The sequence below is a fragment of the Rana temporaria genome, chromosome 2 (genome assembly GCF_905171775.1).
Source record: "Rana temporaria chromosome 2, aRanTem1.1, whole genome shotgun sequence".
Classification (NCBI taxonomy): Eukaryota; Metazoa; Chordata; class Amphibia; order Anura; family Ranidae; genus Rana; species Rana temporaria.
The window spans coordinates 60,160,588-60,180,712 of record NC_053490.1 but is presented as its reverse complement, the minus strand read 5'-3'; the positions used below and the strand labels follow the sequence as shown (position 1 = coordinate 60,180,712).

The 20,125-nt window shown below is 43.0% G+C and overlaps 1 protein-coding gene across 1 annotated transcript in view; it reads left to right on the top strand.

The window, feature by feature from the left end:
* The window catches only part of GUCY1A2 (guanylate cyclase 1 soluble subunit alpha 2), a 293,950-nt gene that overhangs the window by 172,685 nt on the left and 101,140 nt on the right, over nucleotides 1–20,125 (top strand). The gene's annotated exons all lie outside the window — the stretch shown is intronic.

Sequence of the window (20,125 nt, the reverse complement as noted above, 5' to 3'; positions counted from 1 at the left end):
GTGATGTTTAGATTTGACTTTGTCCCACAAGGATAACGAGTGCTTTGTGACGGGGTTGTTTATGTGCTTACGTAATTTTGGGGTGATCCACAATAGGTTAGATATTGAAATGGGGTCGCTTTCCACCGCTTCAATTGATACCCAAAGTGGTGCCTCTTGTTTAGCATGGTATTTTGTTAGTGTAGCCAATTGTGCTGCTTGGTAATAGCGTGCGAAGTTGGGATAACCGAGTTCCCCAACCGTCTTGGGGAGATGTAAAATTTGAGGTTTGATCCTTGGCCTGGAGGAACCCCAGACGAAGGAGGAAACCCGTTTTTGGACTATTCTGAAATAGTGGGCCGGTATTGGTATAGGGAGCACTCTAAAGAGGTATAGGAGCTTAGGTAGTAATGTCATTTTCGTGGCATTGATTCTCCCGAACCAAGATAAAGGGAGTTGGGCCCATGAGTTTAATAGGTTTGTTAATTGTTTTAGAAGAACGGGATAATTGTGCGAGTATAGGTCCGTTATGTCAGTTGTTAGGTGTATTCCCAAGTATGGAATGCTTTTAGCTGGCCATTCAAAGGGAAGACCCACTTTAGCTGCTTTTAATTCTGTATCGGAGAGTGAAATGTTGAGGGCCAGACATTTTCTGGGGTTTATCGCTAAGCCTGAAAATGATGCGAATTGGTGCAGGATCGGGGTTAAGTTGGGACCCGAAACTTGGGGAGATGAGAGGAATAACAGGATGTCATCCGCATAGAGACATAATTTGTGTTTGACCCCACCCAATTCTATACCTAATACCTTGGGGTCGGATCTGATCTTTTGGGCCAAGGGTTCTATAAGGAGGGCAAATAATAGCGGTGATAATGGACAACCTTGTCTTGTACCTCTTTGTATAGCGAACATATCAGATTTGTAACCTGCGTATTTGACATATGCTTTTGGGTTTTTGTATAATTGCAAGACCCATTTTATGAAGTTGGGACCAAAGCCCCATTTCAGCAACGTGTATTCCAGGTATGACCACAAGACTGAATCGAAGGCTTGCCTAATATCCAAGGATATGAAACAAGCTGGGATTTTCCTCTTCTTAGCAATACATGCTAATAAACTCGCCCTCCGTATGTTATCCCCCGCTTGTCTATTGGGCATAAAGCCCACTTGATCCCGATGAATCAGTGATCCAATTATCTTGTTTAATCTGCTAGCCAGAATTTTGCCAAGCAATTTAATGTCTGTGTTCAACATGGATATTGGGCGATAATTTTCACTAAGGGTGGGATCAGAGTTTGGTTTGGGAATCATGCAGATCGTGGCCGTAAGTGATTCTTGTCTGAAGGACTTCTGATTCAATAAATCATTAAAGGCTTCTGCCATCGTGGGGGAGATTAGATCTTTGAAAGTTCTATAATATCGGGCTGAGAACCCATCTGGTCCCGGTCTTTTATTTAATTTGAGTTCTTTGATAGCTGTCAGAATGTCTTCTTGTGTTATCGGCTCATCTAATTGTGTGCTTTGGGTCTCATTCATTTGTGGCAGTTGTAAGTTTGAAAAAAAGGTGTCGGCTTCCTGTTTATTGAATGTGCTTGTTTCCGAATATAGTTTTTTAAGGTGTGTGCTGAATTTTTGCACTATTTTCATTGGATTACTAGAGATGTTATTATTCGCTATTTTTAGTTTTATAGGTTTATATGTTCTATTAATCGAGTTGAGCGACCTTGCTAGAAGCGTGCCTGATTTGTTTGCGTTTTTGTAGAAAAAATGCTTAGACCTAAGTAGTGACTTGTTCGCAGAGTCCGTGAGGAATAGATCATATTCCACTCGTGCTTTGTCGAGACAAGCCTTAGTTTTGGGCGAGTGATGGTGTTGAAAGGCCATGAAGGCCAGATTGTGCTCTGTTTCCAATTTATTTGCTAGTTGCTTGCGTTCCCTTTTGAGAATCCCATATTGTTTTTGTATTATTCCCCTTAGCACTGGTTTGTGTGCTTCCCAAAGAGTGAGTGGGGAGATTTCTGGGGTCGCATTTAGTGTCATATATTCTTTTAAGTTCTGTTCGATTGCCGCTCCATAAGATGGGTGTTTGAGAAGTATGTCCGGTAGGTACCACGTTGGATCGTGATTTTTAGGGATAGTTGAGGCTAAAGTGGTGTAGACTGCATTGTGGTCTGACCAAGGAATAGGTACGATGCTAGAATCAAGTACTTCCGGCAGCATACCTATTGTCAAAAATATGTGGTCTATGCGACTAGATGATTGGTGGGGATTGGAGAAGTATGTGTAGTTGCGCCTAGTAGGATTAGTTTCCCTCCAAGAGTCCACTAGACTATACGTGGATAACAAATTAGAGAGGGACCATTTAGCCTGTTGTTTCGGAGTGGAGTAAGGGGTTTTGTCCAAAAAAGGGAGGAGGACCTGATTGGAATCTCCGCAAATAATGAGGGATCCAAATTTGTGCATATGTACTACCTGAAAGAGATGCGACATGAATGGTAGTGGGTTCAGATTGGGCGCATAATAGGACACAATAGTAACCGCTGTGTCCATTATATGTCCTGGTAAAATGATGTAGCGGCCTTCTGGGTCTTTAATTTCAGACTTCACCGTAAATGGTGTAGATCTGTGACGGGGGGGGGGGGGGAGGTGTCCGGTCAGGGGGAAACTATTGGCATCTCTGAACTGATGAGCTGTTAACGTTTTAAAAACTCTGCCCACAGAAAATTTTAGTTTCTTGCCATTTTATTGTTGCACACAATTTTAGGTCTTTTGATACCAATTTACCCGGCTCATTCTTATCTTTAATAAATGAAATAATTCCATTGTAATTTTTACCAAAAAATATAGATTTGATAAGCAATTGCATTGATACTATCCAACATAAAAAAATTGCAACTACCATCATTTGATTCTCTTTTAAGTGCCTTTTTATATAAAAATTTGCATTTTAGCATGTTTATGCATAATGAAAAAATGGCTCTGGCAGAGAAAGGGTTAAATGACACCTGACAAAACCCCAAAATGAATTATGTGCTATTTAATGCGGAACTGCAACATGGCTTATTGATGGCAGATCTTACCGCAATGCTGTCTTGTTACCCCAGTGACTCCACTTTAACTTTTTGCCCTTTAACTCAGCTCCAAATATTAGTGGGTTAATGAAGGTGCTGGGCCCCAGAAGTATCCAGACTGTCCCTCACTTTCAGTCCATATGACCATGGTAATGAGAACAAATATAATGATGCCGCGTACACACGATCATTTTTCCGGGTTAAAAAAAGTTTTTCAGGCTCTAGAAAAAAACTATTTTTTTTTTCAACTTGATCATTAAACCGGCCTTGCCTACACACGATCGTGAAAAAAAAATGCTCTAGCAAACGCGGTGACGTACAACACGTACGACGGTACTATAAAGGGGAAGTTCCATGCGGATGATGCCACCCTTTGGGCTGCTTTAGCTGATTTTGTGTTAGTAAAAGACGATTCGCACTTTTCTGTCTGTTACAGCGTGATGAATGTGCTTACTCCATTACGAGCGCTAGTTTTACCAGGACGAGCGCTCCCGTCTCATAAGTTGCTTTTGAGCACGCGCGGATTTTTCACGTTGTTAAAGCCCACACATGACCATTTTTTACAACCCGAAAAACGACAACGTTATAAACGTCGTTAAAAAACTGAGCATGTTCAAATTTTTTTGGCCCATTTTTTAGAACCCGAAAAATGATTGTGTGTACGCGGCATGAGTCTCCCAGGAGTGGAGGAAACAATTGGCAAGAAAAAGTTCAGCCCTTGGAATTAATCAATTTTCTGTAGAAATTTGCCATGAAATGCGATCTGATCCGCATCTAAAACCTAGTACACACAATACGATTGTTGGCAGGGGTTGTCTATTGACAGACTGTTGTCCTAAAATCTTAAAGGGGTTGTAAAGGTAAACATTTTTTCATCTTAATGAATTCTATTTACAGACTGTAAAGTGCAAATCGTCTCTTACCAAACTTTTATTTAACACGCAAACGCATGAGATTAGCAAAAGCAGCCCCAAGAGTTTAGCCAGTGGAATCGAACTTCCTCTGCCGTTGTATGTGTTGTATGTCACCGCGTTTGAGAACGAGGAGATTTTGTCTTGACCATGTGTACGCAAAGCAAGCTTGTCGAGTTCCTCGACAAGCCTAACAAGGACCTCGTCGAGGAAAAGGATGCGTCTCGCCCGACGAGTTACTCGGTCATGTGTACGAAGGCCTCAGTAGGAATTTTTCACCATTCCACCAATGGTGATCTGCCGGTTTAAAGGCTTACATATGGTAGACTCATGAACGGGGGTGATATTGCCAGTTCCAGTGATGTCTTCAAGCCTTTAGCTGTTACTCGTGAGTTCTTCTTTACCTCATTGAGGATTCTGCGTTGTTCTTTGGGAGTCATCTTGGCTTGGAGCCCACTTCTGGGAAGAGTAATGACAATACTAAACTGTCTCTATTTATTATAGACAATTTGTCAAACTGTTGACTAATGGATGCCTAAATACTTTTAGATTGCTTTGTATCCCTTTCCAGCTTTATGCAGATCAACTATTCTTCATCGTATGTCTTCAGAGAGCTCTTTTTTGTGAGCCATGGTTCACATCAGCTGATGCTTCTTATGAACTCCAATGTTTGAGAGTCTTTTATCAATCAAAGTCTTGTATCAATCAAAGTAGCTCTAAACAGCACCTCCAAACTAACTTCATTAATTGTATCGGGTGTGAAAACTGACGCCAATTAGCTTTTGTTTAAAGTAATTTGTCTATTGCCGCGTACACACGATCGAAAATTCCGACAAGAAAAGTCTGATGTGAGCTTTTGGTCCGAAATTCCGACCGTGTGAATCCTCCATTGGGCTTCTGCTGTCGGAATTTCCACCAAAAAAATATTGGGAGCTGGTTCTCAAATTTTCAGACGGAAAAAAATCCCATCGGAAATTCCGTTCCTCTGTAGCAATTCCGACACGCAAAATTCTGACGCATGCTCGGAAACAATTCGACGCATGCTCGGAAGCATTGAACTTCATTTTCTCGGCTCGTCATAGCGTTCTTGACGGTCGAAAGTTCAGAGAACTTTTGTGTGATCGTGTGTATGCAAGCCGAATTCCGCTTGAGCGGAATTCCGTCAGAAAAACCATCCAAGGTTTTTCCGACAGAAAATACGATCATGTGTACGTGGCATAAGACTATAATCAAAAACCAGTGCAACACTATAATAAATCAACAATTATTTCCCAACTAATATCAATATATAAATAAGTGAATAACAAAATCAAAATAAATTGGGGTAGATTCAAGAAGCAATTGCGCCTGTGTAACCATAGGTTACACAGCGCAATTGCTTACTTGCCCCGGCGTAACGAGTGCTCCTGATTCAGGAACCTCGTTACGCCGACTGCAGCCTAAGATCTGCGCGGCATAAGGCTCTTATGCCCGCATATCTTAGGCTGCATTCTTGCGTTGGCCGCTAGGTGGCGTTCCCGTTGTGCTCAGCGTATAGTATGCAAATTGCATACTAACACCGATTCACAACGTTGCGCGAGCCATGCGTACGCAATTTACGTCGTTTACGTACGACGGTTTTCGCGCAAAGGCTGCCCATGCTATTAGCAGGGGCAGCCCATGTTACGTATACCCGTCGTTCCCGCGTCGCGAAAGTTGAATTTTACGTAGTTTGCGTAAGTGAATCGTGAATGGCGCTGGACGCCATTCACGTTCACTTTGAAGCAAATGACGCCCTTGCGACGTCATTTGCCGCAATGCACGTCGGGAAAGTTTCCCGACGGAGCATGCGCTCTACGATCGGCGCGGGAACGCGCCTAATTTAAATGATTCCCGCCCCCTACGGGATCATTTAAATTGCACGATCTTGCGCTGGGCATTTTGCCGGCGCGCCCACGCAATTTACGGAGCTTCTGCTCCGTGAATCGAGGGCAGCGCAAAAAAATTGCGGGGGCGCAGGGCAAAATCGTTGCTCTGCGCCTCCGTAAAAAAAAAACGATTCTTACTGAATCTGGCCCATTGTCCAATTATGATACAATAAAGATAATAATATATATAGTGCATCACATATCGGTGCATACAATAAATGTGCAAAACGTATCCATACAGTATATACACAAACGTGAAAAAAAAAATACTGTAATGAGATATCCAAGAATAGTAAATAAGTCCCAATCCAATAATGTGATCAGTGTGGTTCTTCTTTAAACTTCACACTCAACAGTGTTCACTCTTCGCCCAGTGCAAATCCAAACTGCTCACCTTTACAAATTGACCATGAAGTCTATCTGGCATCATGGGGGTAAACTGATAATCAGGCCTCACTGTACATACAGAAATGAAAAGCTGAAGGAGGTTATAACCATCTCCCTCTCTATCCAAAATAAAATAACAAATAAAATGTTTTGCTTCAGATACACTTAAACCCTTTCATCTCCAGACGTCAATGAGGCCTTCATGTTCAGACCAGATTCAGCAGCATCAATATATAATATAAAATATAACAATATATTCTGTGACTAATTTCCATATCTAAATATTTTTTTTTACATTTTTTAAGGACAGATAACAAATGCACAAAATATCATTTATTTTCTTAATAATGTAGTTGTATCTGACAATTACACTACTCAAATGTATCTGAAACCAAACCAAAAAAAATGTATATATTGCAGTTTACCAGCCCTTATATGTGTTGGCAGCATTAGCTTGCTTTTTTTAGACTAGGAACCTTTTAAGTACAGAAAATACCTATTGATCTTGTTACAAATGCAGTGTCCTTGTCATTCGCAGTAAGCAGAAAAGACAGTATAAATAATGTTATCTCTCTTTTGTAAACTGCTTGTCCCATCAATCCACCATGTAATGGAGATGAACAAAGGCAGACATGTTTGAAGTCTAGCCTATGTGTCTACAATGGCTCCTTCCATAGATACATCGGAGAAGTGAGTGTAAACACAAAGAGACAGGAAGTGTATTTGCAGCATTAGCAGGTAAAAATAAAGGGAAAAAAACTAGAACGAGAAAACAAATGCAGCCACCATATATAAGACCTGGTTAGCTGTGATATAGCATTTTTATTTTTTATGTTTTGAGTTTAGCTATGCTTTAACTACTTCCTGTCCATGCTACAGTATAGCCGGAATACGTATATATGTAATATAGTTTTTTGGGAGGGCATCCATGAACATCGTCCTATAAACGTGCGGCGCAGTCAGACGTGCGTGCGGCGCGGTCGGCGTGCTCTTGATCGTTGAGTCCTTCACAGATCAGGGTAAAAGGCCAATCACAGTGGCCCTTTACCACATGATCAGCTGTGTCCAATGACAGCTGATCACAGGATGTAAACTCAAGCCGGTTATCGGCTTTTCTTTCCCCATGCTGACAGCGTGAGGAGAGAAGAACAAATTTACGATAACCAGCTTGTGCTAAAGAAGGGGTGTAAGGGCCTGGAGGAGGACCAGAGGAGGGCTGCAGGAGAGGTCTGAGGGCCACATGAAATGGCCTGGAGGACCGGATTCGGTCTGCAGGCCTTGTGTTTGACACCTGGTGTGTTAAAGGAAGTTTGGCACTTATAATCAGGACACTGCCAATCAGTGCTCATCAGTGCTATCAGTGCTGGCAATCAGTGCCTCCTGATCAATCTCACCTATCAGTGCTGCCTATCAGTGTCTATTAGTGCCGCATATCAGTGACCATCAGTGCACTAACTATGAAAAAAAAATTGTTTTGTTTTTCAAAATTTTCGGTCCTTTTTTTGTTTGTTTAGCAAAAAATAAATAACACAGTGGTGATTAAATACTAGCAAAATAAAGCTCTATATGTGTGAAAAAAATTATAACATTTTTACATGGGTGCACTGTTGCATGACTGTGCAATTTGCATTCAAATTGTGACAATGCCGAAAGCTGAAAATTGGTCTGGGCAGGAAGGGAGTTAGGCCTCGTTCACACGGCCGAGAAACTCGACGGGCAAAACACATCGTTTTGCTCGTCAAGTTCCTTGTGAAGCCGCCGAGGATCTCGGCGAGCCAAATTTTCCCATTGCCGTCAAGGAAATAGAGATATGTTCTCGTTTTGGCCCGACGAGATCCTCGGTGGTTTCCTGCCTTCTAAGAGCACAAAAATGATTCACATATCGGCAACATTTGCATCGTGTTTAGGAATGTTATTATGCAGATTTCTGATGAGAAGAGATTCATAGCCATAGCTCCCAACTGTCCCTGATTTCAAGGGAATGTCCCTGATTTGGAACAATGTCCCTCTGTCCCTGATTTGGAACAATGTCCCTCTGTCCCTGATTTGGAACAATGTCCCTCTGTTCCTGATTTCTCCTCAGTTGTCCCTCATTTTAGTCTGATCTATAAAGTTGTATATAAAATGAATTATCTATGAAAAAGTGTTTTCCAGTGCTAATCCTCATCTGATTTCTAAATTGCTGCATTTGTAAATTCCAAAAGCCAATGGGGTAGATTCAGCTAGGGGCGCGCACTGTTACGGCGGCGCAGCGTACCGTTTTTAAGCTACGCCTCCGTAAATTACTGGAGCTACGCTTCATTCACGAAGCATTTGCTCCGTAATTTGTGGCGGCGTTTCGTAAAAGGGGCCGGCGTAAGCACGCGTAATTTAAATGATCCCGTAGGGGGCGTGGATCATTTAAATTAGGCGCGTTCTCGCGCCGAACGTACTGCGCATGCTCCGTCGGGAAAATTTTCCGACGTGCATTGCGGTAAATGACGTCGCAAGGACGTCATTGGCTTTGACGTGAACGTAAATGGCGTCCAGCGCCATTCACGAACGAGTTACGCAAACGACGCAAATTTTGAAAATCGCGACGCGGGAACAACGTCCATACTTACCATTGGCTGCGCCTCCTAATAGCAGGAGCAGCCTTACGGCGAAAACGACGTAAAAAACTAGCGCCTGCCGTGTGTACGTTTGAGAATCGGCAATTTGCATACTCTATGCTGACAACTACGGGTGCGCCACCTAGCGGCCAGCGGCAGATTGCACCCTAAGATACGACGGCATAAGAGACTTATGCCAGTCGTCTCTTAAGGCTACAGTCGGCGTATCGAGCTTTCTGAATACAGAAAGTCGATACGCCAGCGCTACTTAGCAATTACGCTGCGTATCTATGGATACGCTGGCGTAATTGCTTGCTGAATCTACCCCAATGTAAAGGAATAGTAGTGGTAAAAAAAAAAACACTTGTTGGTTTAACCAATCTTCTTTTTTTGTACAATTCTCCTTTAAGGGGGTGTGGCAAGGGGTGTGTCCTATGCCTGCATACTTTTGCTGATAGGTGTCCCTCATTCCCATCTCAAAAAGTTGAGGTATGTCATAGCATATGTTTTAAAGTGCACATTTCATGCATTTTAAATCATTTCTGTACATTTTCAATCGTGTAGGGCAGGGTGATGTCCAGCACCATGTATTAAAGATGTACAATGCCTATTTCATGCAGTACTGATCATGCCAGTGGCAGACCCACACACCATATTGAAAGGCACAGATGATAATTGTGCATGCAAGGAATTGAAAATGAAGGAACGGCATTGACATTGAGGTTTATATCCCAGAACAAGCTATTTGCATGGTGTAGAGGCAAATATTTACCTTAATATTTAGAAAGGTCAGAGGCAGGAACCTGACATTTGAAGAGCTGTTTTCTTGCTTAGGTTCGCCTGCCAATTATGATAATGATAATCTGCTAAACACAAGTTTAATAATAAATGGGGCATAGACATTGAGTACATTCAGCAGTTCTCCTTAGCACAAAGTCATTTAGGCAATGTCCCACTCCAAATGAATATTAAACACCCTTAACAGAATGTTTACTGGAATCTGGGCATAAAAATTTCAATTTATAATATGCTTGCTGTCATAGGTTTTGTTTGGCTTAGCCTAGAATAAAGCTGGCTTCAAACCACAGGCCTTTAATAATTCACATTCAGCTCAGACTGGGTTTAGGCTGGTTTATTCAGGAATGGTATTGCCCTTACATCAGATTTAGTAGTCGGAACCAGCCACTAGCTTCTTGTATCTCTTCAAGACACTGGCACCAAGATCACTCAACTGTTGCTTTGTCTGCACCTACTGTGCCAAATTCATTACTTGGTTTACGTTATAGATAACTAGGAAGCGTTGGCACTCTTTAAAGAGGAAGTAAACCCCCCTCAAAAAAAAAACCTGCAAGAAAAAAGACATAATGAGCTAGTATGCATAGCATACTAGCTCATTATGAACTACTTACCTCACATCGAATCCCCCGCAGCCGTCATTGTCTACCCCTCGGGCCGCCCGGGGCTTGCTTCCGGGTATCGCAGCTCCATTGCTGTGACGCATGCACGCGGGAGCCGCCGGTAGCGGCACACAGACTGAAGCAGCGACACATAGGTGCCATTGCTCCAGTTTGCCCCATTGCGCATGTGCCGATTACATCAGCACATGCAGGGAACAAGGGATATCTCCTAAACCATGCAGGTTTAGGAGATATCCTGGGTAGCTACAGGTAAGCCTTAACCACTTGCTGACCGCCGCATGCATATTTACGTAGACAGAATGGCACGGGCAGGCAGATTGGCATACAGGTACATCCCTTTAAATCTGCCGCCCGGCGGGCACACGCCTCGCGAGTCCCGGGAACTCGATGTTCCCGGGAGTCCCGCGATTGCGGTTGGCAAGAGCAGAACAGGGGAATGCCTTTGTAAACAAGGCATTCCCCTATTCTGCCTAGTGACACTGTCACTGATGACCGTTTCCCGTGATCGGGAGCGGTCATCAGTGTCGTGTCACGTGTAGCCACGCCCCCCTAACAGTAAGAATCACTTCCTAGGGAACACTTAATCCATGCAGGGCCACCTAGTGGTTAACCCCTTCACTGCTAGTGTAATTTTTACAGTAACCAGTGCATTTTTATAGCACAGATTGCTGTAAAAATTACAATGGTCCCAAAATGGTGTAAAAAGTGTCCGATGTGTCCGCCATAATGTCGCAGTCACGATAAAAATCGCTGATCGCTGCCATAACTAGTAAAAAAAAAAATATATTAATAAAAATGCCATAAAACAGTCCCCTATTTTGTAGACGCTATAACTTTTGCGCAAACCAATCAAACACTTATTGAGAATTTTTTTTTTTTACCAAAAATATGTAGAAGAATACGTATCAGCCTAAACTGTGGAAACATTTTTTTTATATATATTTTTTGGCCAAAAAGTAAAAGATATGTAATTTTTTTCAAAATTGTGGCTCTTTTTTTGTTTATAGCGCAAAAAATAAAAATCGCAAAGGTGATTAAATACCACCAAAAGGAAGCTCTATTTGTGGGAAAAAAAGGACTCTAATTTTGTTTGGGAGCCACTTTGCACGGCCGCGCAATTGTCAGTTAAAGCGACGCAGTGTCGAATCGCAAAAAGTGGCCCGGTCTTTAACCACCGAAATGGTCCGGGGCTGAAGCGGTTGATATAGGCTTACCTGTAGCACAAAGTTGTTTCCAAGGGTTTATAACCACTTTAATGTTATACTTTTGCTCTATTGAACTAGGACAACTGAACTCAAAGCTTGTATACATAAGGTGCTTTACATGCATATTGAACTAGAGCAAGGGGACTATGGCACGATTATGTAATTTGTGAAGGTAAGTCCTTGCTCTTCTACAATCTTTAAAAGCTTTGTGTGTACGAAAAGGTGAGCTTTACACATTGCTGTGTTTAGTTTAATGTGTGTAGCAAGGTCCCAGGCCTCCTTCAGTCTAATGAGGACCTCCAGGGCCAGAGATAGCTGACATCCTTCTGTATGTTGTTGGTTGTGAGGCATAGTGGGTGCAAGGTGGAAGTCTTTGGGCGCCAGACACTTCTTGAATGCAAAATAGAGTTTATTTCTCTTACAAACATTTATGGGAGAAAGAGGGTTAGGGCCAGGACACCCTTGAGTAGTTGCAAGTTCAATTAGCAGACTCCGAGACTTCAATAGGGGGACAACTGTGCCGGGAAAGGCCTCCAGTGAGAACCCACGTCTGCAAAGGAATGCTGTCTCCTATGGCAACAGCCTTTAACAGTTCCTAACACAAAGCATAAGGCCGCGTACACATGACCGGTCCATCCGATGAGAATGGTCCGACGGAGCAGACTGATGGTCAAAAACCGATCGAGTCCAACGTGGTAATGTAAAACACACGACGTGCTGAAAAAAACGAAGTTCAATGCTTCCAAGCATGAATCGACTTGATTCTGAGCAGGCGCGGGTTTTGAAAAGATGCTTTTGTATACTAACCATCGGTTTGGACCGATGGTCAGCCGTCTATCGGTTCGATTTTAAAGCAAGTTCTCTCATTTTTGTCCGATTGACAACAGACCGATGGGCCGTACACACGTTCAGTTTGGACCGATGAAACTGGACTTCAGGCCGTTTTCATCGGTTTGGACCGACCGTGTGTATGCGGCCTAACAGTTCTTCCACCTTCACTACAACTTCTCCTTGTAGCTCTCCAGCACACTGAGCGCCCAGTCTCTCACTAGACCAGTGATGGCGAGCTTCGGTACCCCACATGTTTTGAAACTACGTTTCCCATGATGCGCAACTACACTGCAGAGTGCATGAGCATCATGGGAATGTCGTTCCAAAACATTTGGGGTGCCAAGGTTCGCCATCACTGCACTAGACCCTCTGATTCACTGCCACTGAATCCCTTGAGCTCCTCCAATCTTCACGGTGGTATTTTCCTCAAGCGTCGCCTCCGCATCTCTGATGGGTCCCTAGCTTGGCACTCAGATACTTTTCAAGCTTCACCCCACTTGCCTGTTCCGTCCCTGGCTTGGCACACAAGGCTCCTCTGCAAGCGTCACCTCCACTGGCTGGATCCCTGACTTGATCACCGTCTGAAGTTTCCAGATTCTCCACATGCCAGTTCGGTGAAAATACTGCTCCGGTACTTGCTTCAGCTACTCACTGTGGTCCCTGGTAATAAGGTGGCTGGTCCCTTAGTGGCGACAGCTTCCCCTCTACCTCCGACCACTGACATGTTCTCCGTCCGGCAAAACCGTAGCTTCTGGTTGGACTACAAGCCGCAAACCCAACCCTGCGCTGCTCTCTTGCTTCTGGATAGCCAAGCAGCCAGATGCCCCCGGAATAGGCCCAATCTCCTGATAAGACAGAGCTTTTGGAGTCAGGCCCCGTACACACGTCCGAGGAACTCGACGGGCAAAATACATCGTTTTGCTAGTCAAGTTCCTTGTGAAGCCGCCGAGGATCTCGACGAGCCGAAATTTCCCATTGAACAACGAGGAAATAGAGAACATGTTCTCTATTTCCTCGCCGAGATCCTCGTCGGCTTCCTCGGCCAAAAGTGTACACACGGCCGGGTTTCTCGGCAGAATTCAGCTCCGATCGAGTTTCTGGCTGAACTCTGACGAGAAACTCGGTCGTGTGTACGGGGCCTCACTCTGCACATGTTCAGTTTGGTGTGTATTGCTAGAGAGTTTTTTTTTTCCTAGGAGGGTGGATGTGATCAGCACAGGGCCAACCAGCCCTGTCCAGACAGAGGGTCAAGATTATAATGAAAGCTCCTCCTACAAGCTTTAAGCAGACCCTGATAGGAGTCACAAGACTGCTATTTACTGCTAAGAAAAGGTATATAGCAGTTTATATTTACAAAAATAATTGCATTTCCATGTTCTGTGTACTGTGGAAGGCCAGATATAGTGAATGCAGGGTCCTGGGTTTAGCAACACTTTAAATTATCCAATAATTGATATCACTTAAACGAAAGATTTGGGCTATACACTTTCCATAGTCTGGGTATAGCGTGGGGGTGAGCTTGATGAACATATGTCTTAATCAAGTGTAACGTCCTGTATTTATCTGCGTATAACACGCACCCTAACTTTAAGAGGGAAGTTTCAGGAAAAAAACTTTCCACAGCCCCCTGCATATAACACGCGGGCACAGTTTACCCTCCATTTTCAGGGTAAAAAAGTGAGTGTTATACGCCAATAAATACAGTATATAATTTATATCAGTGGGGGATCTGTTGTAAAAAAACAAAACAAAACAAAAAAAACTTTATTTTATGTGAATCCCACCATATTTGCTCTCTTCTAGCCTTCAGAATATTTTTTTAATGAAGCATCGGGCTTGGTATATGGTATAGAACTGTTTTTAGATAAAAAAATAAATAAAGAAAATATGTTATGTTTTTGCTCACAGTAATCCTCAAGGAAAGTCCAAATTCTTCCCCTTTACTCCTTTACAATTCAGTAGTACTGGAAATCCAGGGAGATGAATGAATTAATCTTGTGTTACATTTCATTTTTTAGGAGTTTAATAAATGCAGTGCTGGTATTCAGAAAAAATATTAGCCCCGATATTGTACAAATTTTCTCTCACTAGTGCATGCCATAAATCATTTAAACCATTTTTATTTGTGCACACTGCCAAGCATATACAGTATATTATAACCCTGTTATCATTTTAAAGAATACATTCATAGAGAGCTCACTCTGCCTTGTTGAAAGGTGCACTCCTTGTACATGCAATACAGTCTTTGAATTGAATGACTTGGCTCTTCCTAATATTAATTTTCTAACTACATTCCTCTAGCTGCTGATGCCCTTATGATTCAAAGGTTTTCTTCCTTCTGAGCTTCACCTAGACATTAAATCACTACTGGCACCAAGGGCGGACTGACCATTTGGGCACTTGGGCTCTGCCCAAGGCCCCCTTGCCACTAGAGGGCCCAATCAGGGTTGCCAGCCTCAGTAAAACCAGGGACAGTATGTAAAAATCTGTGTTTTTTTAATCTGTCCCTGAAATAATATGTATGTGTATACTATGTGTGTACTGTGTGTATATTTATGTGTATACTGTGTGTCTGTATGTGTATTCTGTGTGTATTGTATATACTGTGTATGTATACTGTATGTGTATGTGTATACTGTGTGGCCCCCATAATCTGTTGCCTGGGGGCCCCATAATTTCCTATTGCCTGGGGGCCCCCTTATCTCCTATTGCCCAGGGGCCCCATGAGTTGTCAGTTCGCCCCTGACTGGCACTTTAAACCCCCATTCACACCTAGGCGTTTTGTCGCTTGTAGTGTGACGCCGCAGCAGCACCGAGACACTGGAGGGATGAAAACACATTTCCCTCTATGGAGATGGTTCACATCTCCACGCCGAACGCCGAACGCCTGCCGCCTGAAAAAAAGTCCCGGACCTTTTTTTCAGGCGGCTTTCGGCGTTCGGCAGAACCATCTCCATAGAGGGGGTGAGGCTGCATTCACAATCGCGGTACAAAACGCCGCAATTTGTCGCCGCAATTCGCGGGACAAAACGCAGCGATTTTGTACGCCTAGGTGTGAATGCAGCTTAAAGTAGACCTCTGCTTTGCCAATGAAGTGCATGCATTAGGGCAGGGATCTTCAAACTATGGCCCTCCAGTTGTTCAGGAACTACAATTCCCATCATACCTAGTCATGTCTGTGAATGTCAGAGGTTTACAAAGGCCTCATGGGATGTGTAGTTCCGCAGCAATCCGATTGCCTCTCGGGGGATCAGGAAGGAATTTTTTTCCCCTGCTGTAGCAAATTGGATCTCATGCTCTGCTGTTTTTTTTTTTGCCTTCCTCTGGATCAACTGTGGGTATGGAGTTGGCTGTATGGGATTGTACTGTGTTTTTTTTTTTTTGTGGTTGAACTGGATGGACTTGTGTCTTTTTTCAACCTGACTAACTATGTAACAGCTGGAGGACCGTAGTTTGAGGATCCCTGCATTAGGGTCATTGTCTTGCCGGCCCCCTTAAGCAGCTTATACTTGATTTTGCTCTCCCTCACTTTCCCATGTCTCTAGTTGGCCACGCCAAAGTCATCACTTGGAACTTAAACATAAAGAACCATTAGCGGTGAAAAAAGCACCTGTGAGTTTAACCAATCGCTAATTGTGTACAATCTTTTGGTGATCGCTGTTGGTGGTGGCATGTCCTTTGCCTGCAGACTTTAGGCTAAAAGATGTCCTTCTATTTGTAGCCACTCACTTTTGTTTTACGGGATTAAAGTGATGGTATCAAGGGTGGGGTATAGGAACAGAAAGAATTGCCCAATGATAGCTTGCACCTCCACTGAGCCTATACACTAGTAGCTTTTATCTGAAAATTCATTCAAACATTTGTAGGAAAACGGCCAGTACATTTAACGACTTGACTCATGTTCAAAATTTGGTTTGCTTATAACATTTGATTGTGGAATGAATAGACTTTATGGAACAAAAAAAACATATACACTATACATTAAAAATGTGTCCTGCTACTGTGAATTTTCTAGTCACTGCAGTCCAAAACCAAACAAACATCCATCTCAGATGGTACCTCACTCTATATTCCACAGCTAAGTTTTCAAGAGGGGGAGATGATAATTACCTTGTTCTACATTGGAACAAGAAAACCAGCCGCTCCAGGTGAGACCAGGAAGCCTAATGATCCTAGTAGGTGCTCGCCTCGGCTCGCCTCGGCACACAATGAGAAAAGACGAAATGGCTGCACACCACTGTAGATCAAAATCCTTTTCATTTGGACATCCCAAAACTACAAGAACCAGAATACTGGGTAGACGTATTTCACACACTTCACGTACGCTTAGTCTAATGCCCTGTACACACGATAGGTTAGTCTGATGAAAACGGTCTGATGTATTTTTCCATCAGTTATCCGATGAAGCTGACTGATGATCAGTCGTGCCTACACACCATCAGTTTAAAAACCGATCGTGTCAGAACGCGGTGACGTAAAACACAACGACGTGCTGAAAAAAATGAAGTTCAATGCTTCCAAGCATGCGTCGACTTGATTCTGAGCATGCGTGGATTTTTAACCGATGGACGTACCCACAGACGATCGTTTTTTTCTATAGGTTTTTTATCCATTAGATAATTTTAAAACAAGTTCCTATTTTTTTAACCTATGGATAAATAACCGATGGGGCCCACACACGATCGGTTTGGTCTGATGAAAACGGTCCATCAGACCGTTTTTATCAGACCAACCTACCGTGTGTACAGGGCAATAGTCTATTCACCTTGTTCTACATGCTCTGGTCATGTCTCTATATCAGGAGCTACTGGAACTCAGTAAACTGCTTTCAGAAGTGACAGAGGTCCTGGTGAATGCTAATGTGGAACAAGCCATTCTTTCCATAAATGTAAACAACTATCCACAACAGCTGAGGCCCATAGTTGTTAACCTTTTAGCAGTGGCATGCCTAATGGTTCTTATGCCGCGTACACGCGATCATTTTTCGGGTTGTAAAAAACGATGTTTTCTAAAAATGTCATTTAAAACGACCGTGTGTGGGCTTCAGAGCATTTTTCGGGTTCTGAAAAACTTAAATTTTTTTCCCGAACATGCTCTATTTTTCAACGACGTTTTAAACTATGTTGTTTTTCGGGTTGTAAAAAATGATCGCGTGTGTGCTTTAACGACGTGAAAAACCTGTGCATGCTCAGAAGCAAGTTATGAGACGGGAGCGCTCGTTCTGGTAAAACTACCGTTCGTAATGGAGTAAGCACATTCATCACGCTGTAACAGACAGAAAAGCGCGAATCGTCTTTTACTAACACAAAATCAGCTAAAGCAGCCCCAAGGGTGGCGTCATCCGAATGGAACTTCCCCTTTATAGTATCGTCGTACGCGTTGTACGTCACCGCGCTTTGCTAGAGCATTTTTTTTCACAATCGTGTGTGGGCAACGTCGTTTTAATGATGAAGTTGAAAAAAAGTTGTTTTTTCTAGAGCTTGAAAAAATTCGTTTTTTTACAACCTGAAAAATGATCGTGTGTACGCCGCATCAGAAATTTGGAATCCTCTGCTATCCCTAACATCACTGAAGTTAAATGTCACGTTGACATTATCTTTAAATATGAGCAATTAATGGCGTATAGAGACAGGTACCAATCTAATCTCTACCAAAGTTGGGATCCCTGGTTGTCATACAAATCAAGGATTCTAAAGACTATCTCCTGTATAATTTTATATTCTGATGCACATAAATGTATATTTTCAGAGTATTTCCACCACTGTAAACTTCTAAACTGTTTGCATACGCCTGCTACATGTGATTTTGGCATACCTTCAGACGCTTTGTGCCTGTTCACACTACAGCGACTTGGGATCCGACTTGTGTCTCCCCAAGTTGCGCGACATGAGAAATTCCACTGAAGTGAATGGGAGCCGTCTTAATGTACACTACTGAGGTTCCTGTACTACTTCAAGACAACTTCTAGGCAACTTGTACCCATTGATTTCAATGGAAGTCGCCTCCAAAGTCGGATCACTATCTTAACTGAAGCAACTTTACAGGAAGAGAAAATAGTTTTCTCAGGCAAACCCCTCCCTCCCACAGAGCAGATTATTGTTTGATTGGCCACAGCCAAAGTTGCCTTTCCTGGAGGCTACTTGAAGTCGTGTTGAAGTCGTCTCGTAAAGTCGTGCTTGAAGTCTTGTTGCCCCTCTGTGAACCGACACTTACTAGCACTTATATTTTGCTTATTCGTTTTCCTAAAACAAAATGCAATAAAACATTATTTGATTAAAAATATATATATATATATATATTTTTTTAAACTTAAAGCGGTAGTTCACCCACAATCCCATGATTTTACCATCGAGACAGGCATTGTAGCGCGAGCTACAGTATGCCTGTCCCGATTTTTTTAACCCCGTACTCACCTTGTAGTCGTCCATCGTAGATTCCGGCTCCCGCGGGGAATGGGCGTGCCTATGGAGAGGGAGGATGATTGACGGCCGGCCCTGGCACGTCACTCTCCCCGAAGACAGCCGGAGTAGGTCTCGGCTCTTCAAGGCGCCTGCGCACAGGCTATGCGCACGCGTCGTGAAGACCAAGCCTATTTCGGCTATTTCCGGAGAAGCGTGACGCGCCAGAGCCGGCCGTCAATCATCCTCCGTCTCCAGAGGCACGCCCATTCCCCGGTATCTTCGATGGACGACTACAAGGTGAGTACGGGGGTAAAAAATTCGGGACAGGCATACTGTAGCTCGCGCTACAATGCCTGATTTTAAGGTAAGATAAAATGTTTTTTTTTTTTTCCCGTCGATAGGGTGAACCCCCGCTTTAATACTACTAGTGTATAGCCAGTTAGTTGTGGTTGGAGGGCTGTAAAAACAGCTGGTTGAGTCACATTTTTAATTCTCTCCCCCCTCCAGAATGGGGTTGCATACCAGTGTTAATTTTGGCAGAAAGTTTCGATTTAGTTTTAGTCTTAGGCCCCATACACACGAGAAAACATGTCCAATGAAAACGGTCCGCGGACCGTTTTCATCGGACATGTCTCCTGGGAGCTTTTGGTCTGATGTGTGTACACACCATCAGACCAAAATCCACGCGGACAGAGAACGTGGTGACGTAGAAGACACCGACGTTCTCAAACACGGAAGTGCAATGCTTCCACGCATGTGTCGAATCAATTTGACGCATGCGCTGGGATTTCGGGACGCTGGTTACACGTCATAACCAGCGGACATGTCTGATTAGGTGTACTAACCATCGGACATGTCCGACGCACATGTTTCCAGCGGACAAGTTTCTTAGCTTGCTAAGGAACTTTTGTCCGCTGGAAACCTGTCCGCTAGGCTGTACACACGGTCGGACATGTCCGCGGACCAGTTTCAGCGGACATGTTCGACCGTGTGTACGCGGCCTTAGTCTTAAGACTAAAATGGCATTTTAGTTTTAGTCCCATTTTTGTCTTCTGCAATTGTTTTAGTTGTATTTAGTTTACTAAATCTCCAGTACATTTTAGTTGTCCAAAATCTAATGAGTGTAATTAAATTTTAATGCACTAATTAACATTTCTCTACAACTTCCAAACTCATTATATACTGCTGGTGTGAAAAATCTAATATGTTATTATTTATGGTATTGAGGTATGAACATGCACTATAGACCAGTGTTAATTTTGAAGTCAAATCTCAATTTAGTTTTAGTCTTAGTCTTTTGACTAAAATGGCATTTTAGTTTTAGTTGTATTTTAGTCATCTCAATTGTTTTAGTTTTCGTCGTATTTTAGTAGACTAAAATAGTAAAATATTTAAGTAGTTTTAGTCGACAAAATTAACACTGT